Raw genomic sequence first — 12483 nt, forward strand, 5'->3', positions numbered from 1 at the left:
TTTCGATTTCGGTTGGTCATTAGCCACAGCCTGTGAAACGCTGCAACCGTTCTCGAAGCCTGCTGACATGAACCTCTGTTAGCGCGTACGCACGAAGCGGATATAAAAAAAAAAACAAAAAAGTGAACACACATACGACGACGTCACACATAAACGCCACTCGCCTCGTCAGACGTTATGCGTATACGCGCAATGCAAACTGCGCGTGAATTACGAAGAGGTATGCCATCTTGCTAACCTCCACTCACGCGAAATAAACAAACACCAACCAAATATATTACAGGGAAGGACAGGAGAGCATGCACCGACAAAAATGGTAGCTACGAGCGTTTTTCTTATTTTTTTTTCTTTCGCTTTATAATACACCGTCGTCGCAGCTTCTCCTAGCGCGCAGAGGACTGTCCTTCCGCGGGGCTCCCATCTCGAGCTCCTCGGCAGACCCGCAGGAGCAAGGCCTCGTTATTATCGTTTCTTTTTTTTCTCTCTCTCTCCGTCAGACAGCGAACAATGCGGTGGGAGCGTCGCTCGACGAGAGGCCGGCGGTGACGGGGAGGTCGCGTCTCGGTCGCCCCAGAGACAGTCAGCCTCCACCCCAGGACGCACGCAAAGCGCGAACCCCGCGGCGAGTTTGGCGGCCGTAATTCGTGTTTGTTCCACCCGGGGTGTCAGTCAGCCTTGAGTGCGCCATTATCTTCCACCGCCGCCGCGCTCCGATCTGCGCATATAACTGTGGCTGCCCCTTTGTTTCGCGCTGATATTCCCTTCCGAGCGACATAACACACGCTTGCCTCTCGGAAGCCAGTCCCCTTCGGAAAAGTATGGAGTCACTTCAGCGCAGCGGCCTGCGCGTTCGTGCACCGGCGCTGATATGACTTTTAAGGCGTTGGGCAGCCATTCCCTTAGTTACAACGTTAACTTTTCCCCATCAAAGCTGTCATTTTGACGAGGCCACAGCTCCCCCTGCGCTCTCTATAGGCACTATTATATAACGCCCTGAAAGGAGTAGCGGCGGCGTACCAAGCGCGGGCGGGAAATGTTTCCACAGTTTCGCCACAACAGCTAGCAGTGAACAGGTAGGAGAGCGTCAGTTTCGTATTGCGGGGAGGTGCGGGGTTCGAACCCATGGGCTACGAATAGAATAGTCTGGAAGGCCCGAACTAAAGGAACAATAACACGACTGAAGTCGTCTTTGGTGTCTACAGTTGAATCCCGTTATAACGAAGTTGAAGAGGCCCCGCGATTCTTCGTTATATCCAATATTTCGTTATAAACCGTTTCGTTGTAACGAGGTTCGACTTGTGCTCTGTAGTGAATCCCCATGAAAAGTGAAAGGTCTCACTTTTATATCAGGCGGCCGCCGCGGTGCCACAGTGGTTATGGCGCTCAGCTGCTGACCCGAAAGACGCGGATTCGAACCCGGTCGCGGCGGTCGAGTTTCGATGGAAGCGAAATTCCAGAGGGTGTGCTGTGCGATGTCAGTGCGCGTTAAAGACACCCCAGATGGTCGAAATTTCCGGAGCCCTTCACTACGGCGTCCCTCATAGCCCGAGTCGCTTTGGGACGTTAAACCCCCAGACGTCAAAACACAAGTACCCGGGCCCAACGGTACGCAGGATCTTTTCGGTCAGCCCTGCCTCGCCTCCGTAACATGCATATATCGGAAACGCTCACAGACTGACACTGCTTGCTCAGATCACAATGAACAACTAAAACGCCGAGTGCTGAAGCTCAAGGCCAGCTTTACAAAGGCCGGATGCGCTGAACAACGAAATCAAAAGCTGTGCTGGCAACGCATGCCATTCGTGAGTCACATTACGCGGCGGACGCCATTCGATGTGCGCCAACTTGGAAGCCACACCGGGCGAGGCACTTGCAGCGAGGCACAGCGAACGGCCGTTTAGGGCACGGCAGGGGCTTCCGGGGGGTGTAACGTATGCGTAAACGGAGAAAGCCTCGCGGCCGCCGGCGTGTGTTTGCAAACATACTCGACACTGTTTGTAAACGAACTAAGCTCTGCCTCGGAAGCTCTCAGGCCACCGGTGCTCACGTTGGGCCTTGCAACCCCCCCCCCCCCCCCCCCCCCCCCCCCCCCCCCCCCCCCCCCCCCCCCCCCCCCCCCCCCCTGCACTTCGAAGTTCGAGGCTCTGCACTGGTAAAGGAAGAAAGCTCTCGTATATACCGCCGCAAATCAAAGTGCATAAGGGAACCACGAAACTTTCGACAACGAGTTTATTTAAGGGGTAAAATGGAAGAGTATTTACAAAGCTTCCGGAAATTGACTAAAATGGACAAATGTGCTTAAAACGAGCTAATAGACCGGCCAGATGTTAAACCATCCTCAAAATCGGTGCTCAATCTTTCTTTTTTTTTTCTCGCTATCATAGTGTCTACGTAAAATATTGTACTGAACAAAGCGAAACACCCTAGCTCCAGAACCACTGTCTGGCTATGGCAGCATTATTTAGGTCAAAAAGCGCCGCCAAACCTTCCCGGCCGTCCGAATTAGGTGCAGTAACGGAAGAACCAGGTCGACGGTGAGCCCCCCAAAAAACCGATGACGTTAGAGCTCAGCCTCCAGTCCATGCATACATTTCAAGAATTCCAACCGCTCCGACCACAGTACGAACGCGCCAGAATATATAGCGGCGGCAGTCAGACAAATCAACATCGCTGACCGCACACCAGACCGACGCAGCCTCGCTCTGCACACCACCGCTCCAACCCTTATAAAAATGTTCTATAGACAGTCTATAAACTTCTTATTGACTCTATTGATTTCCTATAGATATTGCTTTTTGTCTATTCATAGACTACTGTCTATAGACAAAAGTATACTAAAGGTGTATGGCCATAAATCTATAGATTGTCTATAGACTGTCTATGACATCTGTATTGCCTATATACTGTTTTCTAGAATTTGTCTATAGACTTTATAGACAGAAGTCTACAGACACTCTAAGGCTGTATAAAAAAATTTTTTGTAAGGGAAGCGCAAAGAGGAGGCGACAGCACCTCGTGTTGTCAGGCGACTGGGAGGCCCACACAGTCGCCAAACAGGCACCCCAGCCCGCGGCTGTCACACCTCGAAACTCGTTTCCTTCGAGATGTTTCTTCTCTCCCCCCCCCCCCCCCCCCCCCCCCCCAGCCAAACGCACACAAACTGTTCCAGCTCGCCAGAGTTCTCGCGTCGGACAATTATGCGCAGCCACCATCTTCATTAATTCGCCCTCTCGGCGCGCGAACGAGTCGAACACTTTACACCGCGTCGGCCTCGGAGGCGTCCAGCTGGACGACGATTGTGTTGCGGGCCGTCAGGCTGGCTTTCAGAGGGCGGGGAAAAAGGTTCCGAGAACCGTCGGCGCTCCCTTGGGTTCTTCCCTGGCTGCCTGCGGGATACAACACCGCTCCCAGGCCACGAGGCAGGCCTGGACCGGACTAAACTAGTCCCGTGCTAGGGGCGAGGAGGGTGACCGACACAACCTTCGCATGCGCAGTTAGCCGCGTGCCGAGAGCACGACACGTGCGCGACCGCGCTCCTCTCACGGGCATGGGGCAGTTTGACCTTGCAAGCGTCACACAGCGCCTCATTGCGAGGAAATGAAACGAGAGAAATATTGCAACGGGCGGAATCCTCGCTGTCAGGCAATTTCAACGTTTTTTTTTTGTTCACAAGGAAGCGTTAGAAACAAAGTGGGACACTCACTCCTTGCAAGCACGCGCGCGCGCACGCATATCCAGAGAGTTGCGGCGGCGCAATTTAAAATGCGCGCAGTAGTTGTAGAGTTAAACGAAGTTGGGGACGGTGTTGGTCAGCGCACAGAATCGGCGAACGACACGGTAAGCGAGACGAAAAGCAATTTCAGGCGCAAGCAAACGCGAAAAAAAGTTATTTCGCAAGCCCAATCTCTTCAGGTGCTTCGCTGTCATCAACCTGTTCATGTACGTATAGGCAAGAAAAACACCAGTGAAAAAGCATGGAAATATACGTGAGCAATCATTAAGTCATTGCGCTCATTCTCGTGAAAAAATTTCGCATCTTCGAGGACGTAACCCTGTGCCATGGCGCATGACAGGCTTCCCTTCACCAAGCAATGGCCACCTCAAAGCGTTACACTCTGAAAACAGAAGTGTCCGAAACGCTGGTAAATGTACGAACTTCGTCTGTCTGTATACATACCTGAACTGTATCTTTCACTAACTGGACTGGTTGTTACTAGGTTTCAAGTAACTGAGTTTACAAAGCGGCCCTGTAACGATGAATTACAAGGTGAAGATTTTTCTACTCTCATCGCCCACTGGTAACCGGCAGAAAACTCTCTTCTTCCTCTTACTGAAGCTTCTCCTCAATCTTCTGATGATTTGCGCCAAATTTCGCAGTTGTGCGACGTGTCATTTCAGAGCCAAGCAATTTTCGAATCTCCCATTTCATGGCCTGCGCCTTCTACGGGCAACCTTGCATGTGTGACGTCACGGCTTGCACGCTCGTCGATATTCGCTCTTCGTCTGCTAAAAAAAAAAAAAAGACTAGCTTTAGCTTGCCTTTGGAAGGATTTAACTTAAGCTTAAGTGCTCTACGCTCGCACAGGACGTTTCGCGACTGTCATTAGTTGGTCTCTAGTGACGTCATGTGCTGGTCAAAACCTTGTTTCGCCCCCGGATCCCCGGGCGCTGGGGACAATATTGAAAGTAGAGAGGATTGGAAGGCCCTGCTGCGAAGCGAGGTCCCCGCCGACCAGCAACGAGCTGTCCGCCTGGCGGCTGAAGCCGTGAAGAACCAATGTATCTGCGCCAGTCTTTAGTCGTGGAGGTCCCGGCCACTATCCCCTAGGCCTGCGTGCCAGGGGCGGGGAGTAGGGGGCCTCCTACATCGGTGGAACAATAAAGTTTAAGCATCACCATAGTCTAATCTTGTTTTGGTCTCGGGTGTTTTGCCATTTGATCATAATTTTCCGCGTTATGATTTTTTAAATACTTAACCGCAAATACCAGAAGGAGGTCCACGAGATACAATGCGATGGAGTTGCCCCTTAACGGAGCACAGCGGTAACAAACATCCACGCCTTGCTGCACTGACACAGAGACAACGAAAAATAAAGCTCGCAAGGCGGGACGGAAGAATGAAATAAAAGAGGGACCAAAGAGCAAAAAGGAATGAAGAATGAGGGAGAGAGAGAGAAATTAGGATAAGAAACAAGACTCACAAGAGCGCATCACGCACGGCCGACAACACCGCAAAGAAGGTCAGAGCCCGCGGTTCCCGCAAAACGCGTCCGCCCGTGCACGTGTGGTCCTGCGTGCCTTGCTTGGCGCCAATAACACACGCGCGGTGGGCGTGGACTTTCTTCCCAGACGATCCCAACCAACGAGTGCAAAGCACGCAGTCTCCAGACACACGCATGTCGTTATACAGTCTTAATACGCGCAAGGCTGTCGGCCAATTCAGTGCGCCGCCGAAGAGAAAGCAGAAAGAGCGTATCTTTCTATATGTCGGGAGCCAAGCTCGGCTGCGGTCAGTAAAGCGAAGCACAGGCCGGGAATCCCCCGCGCGCATGCGCACATTCCGCAGGGCAGATTGGTGGTGGTGGTGGAGGGGGGGGGGGGGGGGGGGGAGGGTGGCGAAGCGCCATCACAAACGGTCAACGACGGTTCGTGGATTTCTGCGAGCCAATGCCACGCAGCGTGCTGTACATGAGATGCCGCAGACGAGGGCTCGGGATTAATTTAGGCCGCCTGGCGTTCCTTGAAACGCACGCCGACATCCCGTAGCGCGCCGTTGAATTTATAGCCTCCATCGGACGATACCCAGCGGACGAACGGCACGACCATCATGGTTTGAGCACCCCTCGCTACTAAAAAATGTAGCCAATCTATTAATAGTTTAAAGCCGGATTCATATCTCCCCGAAAAAAAGACGGGTGTATATCAGTCAGACCGCGCTCGCGCTGCACCCCCTCTCCCCAGAAATTCAAGGCAGAAAAAGATATAAACAGCCTCTATAGTACATCCATCGCCATTGTGCGCACGACCGGAGGCCGCGCGCCCGTCGGCTACGCAGCACGACAAGGAAGAAACGACGAGAGGCGAGACGGCGGCGGAGGCCGACCCTCTACGCGAGAGATAACGAGCATTTCTGCCTCTTCTATTACCTTTTTCTTAATCCCCTGAGTGACCGCCAGGCACCCCATCGTCGACATCCCGCGGTCTACTTAGTTTAACGCGTGCACTAAGGCCGTAGTTAGTGCGAAAACTTTTCACACGTGCGGAGGGGTTTGCATGGTCAAAGAAAAAAGAAAGAAAGAAAATTTAAATGTTCAACGAGCATGGTCAACGAGGCGAGCGAAAATGAGACACAGCGCCAATCAACACGGAGTAAGCTCGACACAAAACTAAAAACGACCCCTCCCCCCTTTCCCTTTCCCGAGATTTCATCGTCACCTGCGCATCGAATTGGAATGCCGCCGTTCATTGCCAGACAACAGAGAACACGTTCTCTGCAGCACTGAAATACAGACCAGCTCAAAGTCGCACGTGCGCGCCTACAACGACAGACTTCATCGGAAGACATGTTCAAATCTATATAGGCTGTAGGTAAAGCATGCCAAGTGTTTTTGCACTACCTTTTAAAATAGTGACGCAATCGGCGATTGAATTTCGCGCTTCTCCACAAAGCACTGGAAGAGTGCGGAAAAGTTCAGTGTGACGTCACGGAAGGTATGATCTCAAATTACCGCTGTCGTCAGCCACACCCTGCCTTGACTCGTTAGACGCTGCCAAACAACTCTCGGCAAAATTTGCCTTTGGTGGCGTTGGTTTTTTTCCTTCAAGGCAGGCGTTAGTGCGTTGGAAATGCACTGATACCTTCGATGACGTCATTATGCACCTCCCACTTGGCATTGTGCGCTGCGGAGAAGCTTGAAGGGCGTCCGGATTTTTATCGGCGATTACTTCACTATTTCAAGTGCTAGCCCAAAAAGACTTCGCATGGTTTACCTGCAAGTTTCACCCATTCGACCCTCTTAAGCTCGTTGATTTCTAAAACCTATGCAGTTTCTCCTTAAACTCCTTCAACGTTTGCTTTTCGGCGCAGCACGGACCCGCGGCTTGAGGCGCGTATATGAGCGCCGGCTGTCGAGGGCTATATACCACGTCGCCGCCAGCTCCGTGTCCGAGAGAAGACTCGTTTTAAGTCTGCTCCGCAGTCGAGACGTGGAGAGCGGACGAGCGACATTTGTCGAACCGGAACGCGCAAACGATATGCGGAGGTGAGGCAGCTGGGCGACCGCATGCTAATCACCCGTTATACTCCCGCGCATACCATTATTATACGTCACCTCTACTGCTCTTGCCGCTGTTGCAAAGCAGTACAAGGAAGACAGCCGGCCCATGACTAACACGAGGAAAACGGCGCGACGCACGGGACGAGGAAGAAAGGACGGACACAACGCCGCCCCGTGTGACGGCATTGGGCGCAGAAGTCACTGCAGCATAACTTGCGCAAAAAAAAAAAAAAAACGGGATTCAAGCGCTCGAAAGCGGAAGCAGGAGGCTTAACGGAGCGGGGTTAAAACTTTGCTTTAAGCGCTACAAAGCGTATATTATGAACACAAATGACAACGCAATGTTTGCGGGCAGCACAAAGGATGGTTGCAGAATTACAGCTTGCGCATCGTGTGAAGAAATCAAGGAATCAAGCGCAAAGTAGAAGAAGGAAAAAAAAACATTTCACACACAAAAAAAAAATTCAGAGGAAACTTCGCTATAACGTAATGAGTTAATTCCCAAATATGCAGAAGGTCATTCTCAACTTTACATGCAGAGATCCCTGGGAGTCCTCATACCCCTCCTGGCGCAGTGGTGCAGCGGTTAATTAAGCGATGCGCCACTGCCCTGCGATGGAAGGTGCTCCCAGCGGTGGGTCTTCTGCGTCCCAGGTTGTTCTTCCCGAGCGACCAATCATTGACTTCCACCTGCCACGGTGGGCACTTTGCTCGCTGTCCGGTGGTCAAGTTTTTCCATCATAGGTCACGTGACCTATGTTGCCCGCCTAGTTTCATATCTACAGAGCGATAAACGAGACAAGATGAGAAGAAACATGTAAAGAGAAACACAGCGCTGACACACATGTTTCTTCTCATCTTGTATAGTTCATTGCGCTGTACTATATGGAACATCATCACCAACTTACCCAACAACTTAATTTGCCCGCCTAGGTTGCTTCTTCGGGAGTGGCTGCCTGGGCGACCCTATTAATCGCTCTCACAACGCCAACAACGCATTTTCCGGGTGACGCGGCCTTTAACGCTGTCGCATTACAACAAGCCTGTGTTCAAGTTTTGTATTAATTTATATTCAAGTTCAAGTAAATATTCGTAATCAAATATTCAAGTCACGTCGTCACCTCAATGAAAGAATGTGTCTGCCTTATATCCATACAGAAAAAAAGCGAAACGAGCTGCTACGTTTGGAAACGGTAATCAGCGATGCACTTTTGCCAGATTTTGCAGTATACGTGCTCCAGAAGACCTCTGAGTCGACGGCTATAGAGAGGATACAGGCTACGGGGCTATACAGCGAGTCCGCGGGATTCGTGTGCGCGACTTTGGCGATCGCGGAGAGCGAATGCACAAGTTTTGCGGGCGTTAGTGCTCAAAGCGACGACTGTCTACATCGCAGGAGGCGCGTACAATGAGGAAGAAGTGGGTCCCGGTCTGCACAACAGTGATGAAGGTATGCTGGCAGCAGTCGTCGGCGTCGTCTGTGGACAACAAATCCGGCTGTTTTAATTAATGAAGGTGGCCGCCGAATGTATAATGATGAAGTATTGATGACATCGGAGGAAGCGGACAGAGTTAGCTGGAAGCGCCGTGGTCCTGTATACACTCTACACAGAAAGGTGTAAAAAAAGGGAGTAATCTCTGCTCTAGAGCACTCCCCTTTATAAAGGAGAATTCGCTAGAAGACAGCGTATTGTCTTTTTACTCCCATGTAGGAGTATTCGTGTTTAGAGTGTATACGCGAAGCGTTCCCAGCCAGGTGATCCAAACATCGGCGCTAATCGCACAGTTACCGCACTGTGCAATCGAGTAGAACAACAACTTGTGAGCAAAATGGGATAATATTTAAGATAAGGAGAGCTCACCTTGCGTTTTACGCCATAGCAGTACTGTTTATGCACAGCTATACATGTAAACAACATCAGCGCGAGGCTGCAGTCGTCGTAAGCGGAGCATTTCTTGGGGAAGTTCACGCATATGCGCAGTAACAGCTGAAGCTGAATGGCGCATTATAACCTCGAAACACTCATACAAGAATTATTAGCCCAACAAGCCGCGGAAGGAAGCCGGTGAAGTCGCGCGGAGCGGGAGCGAAATGAAGACGCCTACATTCGTCGGTTCGGGCCGTAAACATTCGAGACTCGTTGGGTTTTGCCAGCGGTTTGGTTTCGCAAAAGGGATCTGCCAGCCGAAAAGAACGTTATACACAAGCTTCACTCTGGCGCCATCACGTGCTAATTTGACTTCAATTATCCAGCCGACACGGCAGACGGCTACGGAACGCCACCGTCGCGCCTATAGATATACACAGCGCACATCGGCGAAGGCACGGATGTCACGCGCCGCTTTTCACACGCGGGAGCACTTGGTTGCTAAAGAGAGACCACACCCATACAGCATACGAATAACACGCTTCTGGGAGTCAATAATAGTGCATGGGCCCATCGATTTCTCTTTCCTCAACGATCACGAAGACGAACGCCGCGATCAAGCGTACACACACTTCCCCAAGGATGACTAAGCACGCGGCGATGGAGGCTTCCGAAAAGAAAACGAGGAAATTGCATTTTTATTTCGCTACGCTAAAAAAAAAAAGGAATACACGGGAAGCTCCCCGATCAACCGCGCGTCTCACACGGCTTACCCGTGGCCCGGATAAGCACTGCGGTTGTTTCATCGCGAAAATGTGGAGTCGACTCGCGAAGGTGTGGAACTGAAAGCGCAGCGCGCTTCAATGCGCTCGTTCTGATTCGACCCGCTGAATCGGATTCAGTAGCTGGATTTACACGCGTGGCTCGATAGCGGGCACCCGGTTCGGTAAACTCGAGCCCGATCTGCCCAGCTTAACCCACAAATATACAATGTCCATCGGAAATATTCGCCCAATTTTGCTACCGAAATTCTAAAATTCGACACAGCCGAAGAAGAAGCGAAAGGCTATTGAGCAAGTTCAGAGACCTTCCGCGTGTGGGCCTCGTATTTTGGACCCGTGACCAGCACGCGCGCGCACTCCAGACAGGAACACAAGACCAATCAGTTCTTTGTCACCCGCACCATCGCATACCACACAAGACAAGAAATCTCATGCAAGCTCCTTTAGTAGGCGACGGCCTTGCCCACCTCTCCCTCTGCCTCGGAAGCGCGACCTCCGAAGTTACTGTCTTCGCGCGCGGTTATCTATGCTAATCGCAACAACAGTAAGCGCTGTCCCCCGGAGCGGGTCGGGTTCTTACGTATAAACAGTGGAGAGGGAACAAACAGCACGTGGTTATCGGACGATCACGCTTTCCCTTTCGTGCACAATTCTCATGGGCAACAGCAGTGGGCCTTGGACAGATCGACGAGGGTTTTCACTTTACTTCACCGCAGACCGAGGACAGCGATTATTAACGTAAGCTATATACGGGGCGCATTTATAAGCGGCCACCTTCGGTAATCTCGCAGTCACGTAACTGCCAAACTCATAACACGAAATCAATGCAACCGCACCGACACCGCGAGCGCTCGAAGCCGGTATATCTCGGCCGGAATCTCGGCGCGAGGGTTCGGGAATCTTAGCGAGCAGCGCAATCCTCGTAACGCTCGCATCTCATGGCCCCCTCAGTCAGGGTTGCCGCGCAGTCGAAATTACGTATTTATCGAGCGATATATAGTATGCGCATGCGGGCGACGTCAGCAAGGTTGCAAGGAGAATTATATGTTTCTCCGAGCCTCGCCCAAAGACTACTTCATCTGTCCTGCCCCCCCCCCCCCCCCCCCCCGCCCTTTCCCCCCGCCCTCTCCTCCCTTCAAGGGGTAAACAAGGCAAGGAAGGCATGCAAGCACCGGTAAACAAGTCAAGGAACATAGCCTTCGAAAAAAGTGATGCAAATCACTACGGCGACCCGCATTGAGCAATATATATACATCGACGCCCGGGGCTGTTCTGAAGAACACATACTTTATATATCGACGTCCACGGCTATTTTGACGTCTAAGTGTATTTTCTCGCGTTGAATTAATCAACTAATTACAATTCATCTCCCAAATTTTTCTCACGGCAACATTTCATCACCGCCGCGGTGGCTCAGTGGTTATGGTGCTCGGCTGCTGAACCGAAAGACGCGGGTTCGATCCCAGCCGCGGCGGTCGAATTTCTTTGGAGGAGAAATTGTAGAGGCTCGAGTACTATGCGATGTCAGTGCACGTTAAAGAACCCCAGGTGGTCGAAATTTCGGGAGCCCTCCACTACGGCGTCTCTCATAGCCTTAGTCGCTTTGGGGCGTTAAACCCCATAAACCAACCAACCATTTCATCACACACTATTTGTCGCAATCGCACTTTCACACATTTATCTTCAGAGAACGACGTAATCGTGCGGACAAATTCGCGGACACTTTTTGCTGACGCGACAGAGCCGCATAATACTCTCGCGTTAGTAAGAACTGCAGGGCGCACACCTATCGCTTGAATCGACACACATGCCTCGCTGGTGGGGTGTGCAAGAATCCCACGACAAAGCTCGTACACTCGCAAAGCCGAAATGTAATTCAACCGGCCGTTGTTTCAATTTCACGAAGCACGGGACGCAGGAGGTGGCCGATAGGCGAAGCGCAAACGAGCCCCGTACACGGCTTCGGGCACAGCGGCGACCTGCACACATCAGCTAGACGCCCCGCTACAAAGCGCTCTTGCGTGAGGGCTGCTGCCAGCGATGCGACGTCGGCCACACACATCTGCGTACCGACGACGATCGACGGAGTCGCGATGCGGCTGTTACGCCCGAACGCCGCCACCGTATCACGCAAGTGGCGCGCGCTCGATCGTGCGCGATACACCCGAATGACCGGACGAGCCCCTCTCGGCATCGACGCGCCGTCCTTCGGCGAGGGGGACGCCCGGCAGGCCGATACACCTTCGCAGCGTAGAGAGAACAGCGGTAAAAATAGACGCAGCTGAAGGGAGGGGGGCATTACACACTCACGGCGGGATGCACGCGAAGTCGCCTCGGGCCGGTAACCACGCAGATGCATCGGACGCAATCGGAGTTTCCACCGCTCGGGGAGGTGGCGTAAACAACAACAGCAGCAACAACGATGACAACGACGTCAACCAGGACGTACAACACGGACAGCCGTGCGCCAAGGCTGCGGGAAGTGTATCAGGCAGAGCGCTTGGTCACGCCAAGAAAGAGACCAGCGCTAGATCGGCTGCTCCTTTCGATTTGTAC

The 12483-nt window shown here is 52.2% G+C and overlaps 1 protein-coding gene across 10 annotated transcripts in view; it reads right to left on the reverse strand.

Moving 5' to 3' along the window:
• The window catches only part of LOC149343186 (uncharacterized), a 229454-nt gene that overhangs the window by 134879 nt on the left and 82092 nt on the right, over positions 1-12483 (reverse strand). The window lies entirely within an intron of this gene.

The sequence above is a fragment of the Amblyomma mixtum genome, chromosome 5, assembly GCF_055824585.1.
Source record: "Amblyomma mixtum isolate Tamu chromosome 5, ASM5582458v1, whole genome shotgun sequence".
Lineage (NCBI taxonomy): Eukaryota > Metazoa > Arthropoda > Arachnida > Ixodida > Ixodidae > Amblyomma > Amblyomma mixtum.